The sequence below is a fragment of the Felis catus genome, chromosome B2 (assembly GCF_018350175.1).
Source record: "Felis catus isolate Fca126 chromosome B2, F.catus_Fca126_mat1.0, whole genome shotgun sequence".
Taxonomy (NCBI): Eukaryota; Metazoa; Chordata; class Mammalia; order Carnivora; family Felidae; genus Felis; species Felis catus.
In genome coordinates this window covers 103,580,646-103,590,114 of record NC_058372.1, presented here as the reverse complement: position 1 = coordinate 103,590,114, position 9,469 = coordinate 103,580,646, and the positions used below count along the sequence as shown (strand labels likewise).

Sequence of the window (9,469 nt, the reverse complement as noted above, 5' to 3'; positions counted from 1 at the left end):
TATATATATACACACAATATATATATATGTATATATATACACACACACTCACACACACACACACATATATATATATATATTCACACAAATAAATGCATAATTAACAGTGAAATGTGCTGTACTGTAAACATACTCTGAGAGCATACAAAAGAGGGACTTCTTAACGTGCTCTGTGGGACAGAGGAAGCAAATCAAAGCAGATTCCACTCAGGGGTAGCTATGGGCTGATACTGATTAACTGATAGAAATTAACTAATTAACTGGGTAACTGTGGGCTGGTCTGCTCCTCATTCTTCCCGCTTATCTGGGCACCTTTCCTTCTCCACTTTACCAAGAAACAAGATTCGTCCTAATACCAAGCTAGAGAGAGGGAGATATTATACCAAGTACGGGCATAGTAAAGCTACACAACAATTTCAAGACTTCCTGATCCCTTCTCTGGGTGTCCCAGAATGCTACAGCTAGATTTCTATAGCTCAGTAGGGAAAGTGGAAGATTATTCTCTGGAGAAATATTTCATTTCATTTCATTTCATTTCATTTCATTTCATTTCATTTCATTTCATTTCATTTCATTTCATTTCATTTCATTTCATTATTTAACTTTATTTTATTTTATATTTTATTTTTTAATGTTTTTATTTATTTTTGAGAGACAGATAGACGTGAGCAGTGCAGGAATAGAGAGAGAGGGAGACACAGAATCCCAAGCAGACTCCGGGCTGAACTGTCACCACAGAGCCCGATTTGGGGCTCAGATTCACAGACCCCAAGATCGTGACCTGAGCCAAAGTCAGATGTTCAACTGACTGAGCCACCCAGGCGCCCCTGGAGAAACATTTTAGCTTCCAGATACTGATATTTACGAGTACCTGAGTAAAATAATTTGGTGCTCACCTAATCTCCCATGGTGAAGCCCAGCATTTGATGACTTCCACCACTACTTATAGAATGTCCAGTCATTTGTAGCACTCTCAAAAATCCAGAAATAGCAAAATTAAAACATAAGTAAAATAGTATTTAGTAGGAGTTTATTGTGCATGTAAAAACAATTCATGAACTTGGAGTTTTCAAATTTCAAACTGATATGAAGCTCAGGGGCATGATGTTACAAGATAGCTTATTAAGTGAAAATGAGGAACTTGTTTAACCTTTACAATAGTTCATTATTATGATGGCAGTCTCCAGACGGCAGGGGATTGATTAAAAGTGATATACCACTTTTAGGAAGATGACTTAAGTTTGCTTTAACTTATCAGAGGAATTTATAAGAAATAACCTAAGTGAGGTTTTGCCTATGTTCATGACATAAGCTAGATTTAGTTTTGCTTATATGGCTTAAGTGGATTTCTCTGCTTGAGGGTATTTTCAAGTCTGGTCTCCAATTTGTATCAATTTTTTTAATGATTATTTATTTTTGAGAGAGAAAGAGAGAGAGAGAGAGAGAGAGAGAGAGAGAGAGAGAGAGAGTGCAAAAACAGGGATGGAGCAGAGAGAGAGGGGGACAGAGGATCCAAAAAGGGTTCCATGTTGACAGGAGAGACTCCAAACGTGGGCTTGAACTCACAAACCGTGAAATCATGTCCTGAGCCAAAGTCAGATACTTAACTGACTGAGCCACCCAGGCACTTCCAATTTGTATTAATTTTTAACTGTGTGTTAATCTTAAATATAAATTGAAAAAGACCAGCAGACATTTGAGTAATTTTAAATATAGGAATTTAACAGCTACCTGCCTTAAAAAATATATTTATGTGTATATATATATATATACACACATATATATATATATATATACATACATATATATATATATATATACACACATATATATATACACACACACACACACACACACACACACACACCCCTCAGGGGAAAAATATAAATACGCACATAACTCAGGGCAAACAGATAATGTTGGAGACAGAAGAAAATATCAATAAACCTATAATTAATATTTTCAGAGACATATGACAAAAGATTGAATCTTTATGAAAAAATAATTATATGTCATAAATGAATACTTGGAAAAATGTTAAAGCTCTTAGAATCAAAAAAAAAAAAGGGCATCTGGATGGCTCAATCAGTTCAGCATTCCACTCTTGATATCTGCTCAGATCATGATCCCAGGATGGTGGAATCAAGTCCTGTGTCAGGATCCATGCTGAGTGTGGATCCTGCTTAAGATTCTCCCGTCTCTCTCTAGAAAAAAAAGAAAAGGAAAAACAGATAAAAAGGGAAAAAACGAAATTAAAAATTCAGTACATTTTTGAAGGTAAAGTTGAAGAAGTGAAATAAAATATAAAGAATTGGACAATAAGTTAAAAAATATAAGATAATTAGAGTATCTAGCATGCCCAAATGCTAAATAGGAGTTCAAGAATAAATAGCAGAATTAGTAAAAAGGGTAATATCAAAAAATAGTAGAAGAAAATGCCAAGAAATCAATCACATGAATTCTTAGATTAAAACAGCTAACTCAGTGCCAATGAAAACAACTCATTTTGAAATTTCAAAACATTGGAGGTGTTGGAAACTTGAAGGTTCTCAGATCTTCCAGACATATAAATAACAAGTTATCCATGAAAGATCAGGAGTTCAAATGCCACAGTAATGAGGCAATAATTACAGGAATTACAATAACTACAGGAATCTGGAAGCCGGAAGACTATAGAGCAATGCTAACAAAATTCTGATGGAAAATAATTTCCAACCAAATTCTACACCTCGTCAAATCCACTCAAGAGTAAAGCAAGAATAAAGATATTTGAAAACAAGGAATGCTTTTAAAAAATTACTTCCTATGTTCCCTTTCTTGGAAAACTGGTGAAGAATGTGTTCTGTCATTATGAAAGTATAAGCCAAGTGTAAGAAGACACAGTATCCACAAAACAGGGAATTCAACACAAAAAACAACGCAACGCGAGGGAGGTAAAATAATTCTAAGTCTGATCGTGAAGGAAGCTGCAAGCACAGCAGGTGTGTGGCTGTCGAAGATGACAGCCGTTGGCAGATGTTTTCAAAATGACGTTTTTTCCAAAGTGTATGCATTCTGATGATTTGAAGAAATGGGAATTTTTATTTTGAATTATTGGTATCACCCTTAAATCCTTGACAATTACAGGATAGTTTACATCCACATAGTGCTTATTAAATGTTTGCCATTGGTTTAAGCTTTTTTTTTTAAACATGTATCAATTCATTAAACTCACGTTAATCCTCTGATATATATGTTATTTTTTACCCTGAGAACTTAATAGAAGACGTAGGATTTGAACTTAGGAAGTCCATCTCCAGATTCTGTGTTGTGAGAAATGGCTTGTGAGAAATGGTTGTGAGAAACCACCACCTGTCTGCTTCTTATCAGTCACAGCTCGTACCGAAGTGTTTCCTATTGTAGGAATGTAGTTAACAGGTTTTATTTTCTTTCTAATTTTGAACTGCTTAATGAATCTGAGAGTTAAGATTTTGACTTTTGGTGCTTTATAAAAATGTAAAAATTGAGTCCTATTATTGGGTTTTAGCATGAAATGTTATATATGTTTTGCCTTCAATGTTAAAGAGTGGGAAATTAGTTAAGTGTAGCCAACCTCCAGGGGTGACTTTACAAAACAGCAGAATGTTTTATTGCTTCCTAACAATATTTCAATTTTACGCATTTAACAGTCTTTATTATAGATGAAAGTGGTTAGAACAAAGACATTCTATATTTTGCTGTTGGGATTCAAGGTAGAATTGTTTTATATTGGAGTCACATAAGTCAGTGTTTCAATGGAGTTCTGGTATAATAAATGTCTACATCTGCAGTTAAATTAGTTGAGAGAGCACTTTTTGTTTATTAAAGAAGCCTAAGTAGGAGTTTGGATCTGACACCAACTATCTCTGCCAACTTATGAGCCAAACCACTTGTTTGATTTGTACTCTATGGTTAACCAACTTTTCTCTGCACCTATGGAGTATAATTGGGGGTAATAATACTGCTCTCCTCAAGGGTTGCTTTATGGTTTTGAAGAGGTTGAACACACATTGATGGATTATGAAATATTCAACAAAGCATATAAGTCCATACTATTTTTCTCTAGACCAAAAAGGCTGAGAAGTAATTTAACAGAGAGGATACTAACAAGGATTATTCTTCCTCAGGAAAAATTCACACTCTGATGAGGAAAAACAAAAGAAAGCAAAACAAACAAATGGAACACAACTGCAAAGCAACGTGAAAATTGCTAAAATAGGGGTAAGAGCAAACATTTGTTGAACACAGAGACAAAAATCCCTGACTCAATATATCCTTAGTCTACTGATTTTCCCACTCTCTTAAACAAATGTCACCACTTCAAATTCCCAATATCTGCTAACCTGCCTTCTCTGTAAGTTGATAAGCTTGCTTTTTATCGACTAAAACGAAGACAATGCCAAGACCACCATTATCAAACGAAATCATCTATCAGCGTCTGTATGGGTGCTTTGCCAATGTATCTGTTTTCCTAGAGGAGAAATCCATGGTCATACCTAAAGCCATTTCTCTATGCTTCCTTCTTGAATCAAAGAGGACATGATTCCAGTAGCATAAAACATACTGTCATGTCTCAATTACCCTCCCAGAAATAAAACTTTTTCTTGAAGTCACTCTACCAGATAGCTATTGCTTTATTTGTCCCCTTTGTAACAACACTTATCAAAAGAGTTACCTACCTTCATTCTCTCTAATCCCTTTTCTCACATTATCTTTTCAACAAGCTTCAACATTCTAGTCTCCAATCACTCCACTGAAACTGCATTCCTTACTAGTGACTTAGGTTTTGCTTAATCCAATGGACGTATCCGTTCTCCTCTTGCTTAACTTATAAACAGCATTTGACACAATGTGTCCTTCATTCTTTTTAAAAAAATTTTTTAACATTCATTTATTATTTTTGAAAGACAGAGACAGAGCATGAGCTGGGGAGGGGCAGAGAGAGAGGGAGACACAGAATCCAAAGCAGGCTTCAGGTTCTGAGCTGTCAGCATAGAGCCCCACTCAGGGCTTGAACCCATGAACTGTGAGAACATCACCTGAGCCAAAATCGATGCTTAACCCACTAAGCCACCCAGGTGCCCCACAATATATCCTTCCTTCTTAAAATAACCTTCTTCACTTGACTGGAGCTTATTTTTCACACATTCTCATTATTTTCTCCTTCTCATGCCTTTTGGCCGTTCCTCCTCATCTCTTTTAACTCTTAATTTTGGAGCCCTCTTCCCTCTTCTTGGGCTTAGTTCCTATTCCTATTCAGTTCTGTGTCCAAACTCATACCTTACCTTTATCACTTCATTTCAGCTCATGTTTATGTATATCACATGTATGTCACCAATACCACATTTGTATCTTCACTCAGAACCTCTCACTTGACCTCCAAGCCCAAAGGCACATTATTTTAAAGCTAAGGTTAAGCTGGCTCCTCACTTACATGAATCCCTTTCAGAGCTCTGACTGGTGGCCTAGCAATGTGATAATATGGGCAACCATTTTTGTAAAATGTACAAAACACTTTATGTAATGGCAATTTGTTATGATGCTGATTCTCTCATGTTTCTTGTGCATTGAAATGATGATGGATATTTTGCAGATGTGATAAATGGGATTTTAAACTAGGAGTGAGCTTCTAGTCAGAATGCAAAGTGGATTTTTTTAAACTTATTTTAGGGTACAGACCTGTTTTCTGTTGAAGTACTGTTGAGTACTGTAAATAGTGAGCTTGTGTTTAGGGGTGTAGAAGAAAGGAGGAAGAAGGAGAGGAAATGCAGGCATCATGCATTCACAAGAAATAAGCTGAAAAGACAATTTCAGGAATGTATTATGAAGGGATTTTTCTGTTGATTTAAGGCAAATGGAAAATAATAGACCATAAATGTTTCAAAAAGTTAGTCATTTGCTGCACACTGGACATTTGTATCAGTGCTATATAAATGGAGACCTGTTTGTATTTCTGACATGCAACTCTCCTTCCATGACAGCGGAGTTTGAGAACACATAAAATTTGAAATAATTCAAAAGACTTATATTCTTACATACAAATGATCAGTAAATAATGGGCACACACAGTATGTTCAACATATTCCTTGAGGTATTTATGAAATCATTCGATCAATCATTGAATAACTATTAATGAGTGCCTATTATGTTCAAAGCACCATGCATGTGAAGGAGTGTCCATACATGTGTCTCAAGGAGTCTTATCAAGGAGTTTATAAATCTGTTAAGATAATAAAATATAGATACATAAGCCTCTCACCAGGCATCCTCATGACAGTAACAGTGTCATTAGACCCTGTGTGGCAATCCTCAATGCACTATTGTAATGCCTAGGGAAGACATGGCAACCTGGAAACCCATCTACTTCCTTAAAATAATCCAACTTTTCAATGATTATCTAAAAGTCTTCACTGTGGGAGCAGACAACATGGACTCCAAGCAGATGTAGCAAACTGGCATGCCCCTGTTTTGGGGAAAGCTGTGGTCCTATGGGCAAAAACATCATGATTCAATCACAAGACCATCCAGGGGCATCCGGAGAATATCTCTGCTCTGGAGAAACTGTTGCCTCATGTCTAGGGTGATGTGGGCTTTGTGTTCACCAAGAAGGTGAACTGAGATCAGAGCTCTAATCACTCAGATCAGAGACATGCTGTTAGACAATAAAGGGCCAGCAGCCACCTATACTGGTGGCTTAACCCCACATGATATCACTGTACCAGCCCACAACACTGGTATGGGGCTAAAGAAGATATCCTTATTCCAGGATTTAGAAATCACCATTACTAAATCTCCAGGAGAACCGATGAACTATTGAACCATTAAAATACTGAGAACTTGAAATACTGAGTGCTGTGCAAATGATTAAGACTGGAGACAAAGTAGGAGCCAGCAAAGCCATACTGCTGAACATCCCCCCCTCCCCTTCTCCTTTGGGCTGATCATCCAGCAGGTGTTTAACAATGGCAACATCTACAACCCTGAAGTGCTTGATATCACAGAGGAAACTGCATTCCTTTCCTGGAGGGTGTTTGCCGTGTTGCTAGTGTATGTTTGCAGATTGGTTACCCCACTGTTGCATCAGTACACCATTCTATTATCAGTGGATACAAATGAGTTCTGTCTTTGCCGATACTGATTACGTATGCTCCCTTGCTGAAAAGATCAAGGTCTTCTTGGCTGCTCCACCTGCACTTGTGACTGCTGCTACCACAGCTGCTCTTGCAGCTTCTGCTGCTGCCCCAGGCAAGGTTGAAACAAAACAAGAATCAGAAGAGTCCCATGACGATATGGGATTTGGTCTCTTTGACTAATCACTGAAAAGCAACCAACTCAGTCAATTTTATTTATGAAACAAGGAAATAAAGGCTTAGTTCTCTTTAAAATATGTAGACATATAAGTATATGAGGCAATATATGAGAATAACTAGATCACAAATTTAAGAACAGATGTAACAATAAAGCAAAGATCCTCTGGGGTAAAGTAAATGGACACTTGCTTGGTTTAAAGCAGAGAGGTAAAGAAAGAGTAGTGGAAGATTCTATTAACCATTTAGATAGGGCAAGAGAACACAGGACCTTGGCAGAGTGGTTACAGGGATTTTTTTTTCTTGAAGACAAAAACCTTCCTTAATAGTTGTGTAAAAAGATGCAATTTATTTCATTAAAATAAAAATATTTTCAAAAGTTATATAACCAGACAGGTTCCCAGGTGGCTCAGTTGGTTAAGCGTCCAACTTTGGATTAGGGCATGATCTCATGGTTTGTAGGTTCAAGCCCTGCATCGGCTTCTGAGCTGACAGCTCAGAGCCTAAAGCCTGCATCAGATTCTGTCTCTCTCTCTCTCTCTCTCTCTCTCTCTCTCTCTCTGCCCCTCTCCCACTCACACTCTGTCTCTCTCTCTCTCTCTAAAATAAATAAACATTTTTTAAAAAGTTATATAACCAGAAGAATTAGCTACCTAAAATAAGTTCTTATTTCTGGGAGGAGTTCACTTAAAATACCTGAAATGTTAGGAATATGAGTATATTTGTTTTAAGAATAAATAAAAGTGATAATTGAAAGCCACATGCTGGGAAGAGAGGTTTTGTATTTTCTCTTTACTCTTTATAAGAAAAAAAAGATAGAATGTTGTCAAGACAATAAGAAAAGTTTTCCGTTGGGAAAAGAGAGAGGGGGCTTTGTTAAGTTTCTTAACAAAGAACTTCTACAGAAAATTGTATAGGGTTGAAGTTGAGTTGATATCAAATTTTTTCAGTAAAATTTGACTGTTACTCATCCCTCTGTCCTGACCCTGGGTAAAGAATCAAAGATCAAATGGAATCCTTATAGTCTCTGTTAATCAAGATTCAGAAACCATTCAAATAAAGATTCAAGGAAACACTGAAGTTTTATTTGTATTTTGTGGAAGGCTACTCTGTCAAAGAGGGCCATGTCAAGACTAGAGGCAGTAAAATTTTGACATAATTCATGGGGAAAATAAGAAGAACTTTAGATAAAGAGATGGTTGTTTCAATAAAAACATTAAATATTTATTAAAATCTTATACGCAAAGGTAGTCTAAGTGTATTATAAACAATTTGGTCAAGGTTGAACACACTTAGCAAGCTGAAATTTGAACCCCTGTAGTCTGATTTCAAAGCATGCATTGCTAACCATTGAACTGAACCATTTCTAAACATAGAATGACTTGAAAAGCCTTTTGTTTTGAAGAGATGCTATTAAAAAAATAAAAATAAACAGAGTCTTGTGATTAGAAATTTGAACAAAAAAAGTCTAGTGACTTTGACACAATTATTGCCTCAAGGGTGTAAGAGACATTTGTTTGAAATATGATATCCACTGTTTCATATCCCAGTAGCCTTCCCCCAACTATTTAATTTTTAAATTTCATTAATTCTCAGTCATATCATCTATAAAACTGAAATAATAGTACCTACTTTTTAGAGATTCAGAGTGTGTGTGTGTGTGTGTGTGTGTGTGTGTAAAATATTATCTCATACTACAAATGTTGATGGCATGTGATGCTCCTGCTAATTCACGATTCTAAGCCTGAGCGTTAGTAAATTGTGATATTATTATAGAATATACAAGGTTAAGAAAGAAAATGTATTGGAGAAAAAAATTGTTGAGACTTTCATAGATATAATATATTATTTATTATTTCATTTGTTTTAATTGTGAACAAATCCCTCTTTTTTTGCAAGAAAGAGAAAAATAAAGAAAACACATAAAACAAAAAGAGAAATTAATCAAAGTAGAATTCAAACAATCATTTTAAAGCACACTCCAGTTTCTCTTTTAACCTTAAAAACCTGGTGCCTGGGAAGGATGAAAGGTTTTGAAAGATAGAGTTTGTTGACATTGGGAGAGGTATAAGGAGTATATCCTATAAAGTAAAAACAAGAAATAGAGTTCTTTGTGAAATAGACAACATCCATTTCCTATTTAC

General features: G+C 35.9%; 1 pseudogene; it reads left to right on the top strand.

Moving 5' to 3' along the window:
- The first annotated feature begins 6,343 nt into the window (after window positions 1–6,343).
- Window positions 6,344–7,331, top strand: LOC101094929 (annotated as a pseudogene).
- Window positions 7,332–9,469: the final 2,138 nt, after the last annotated feature.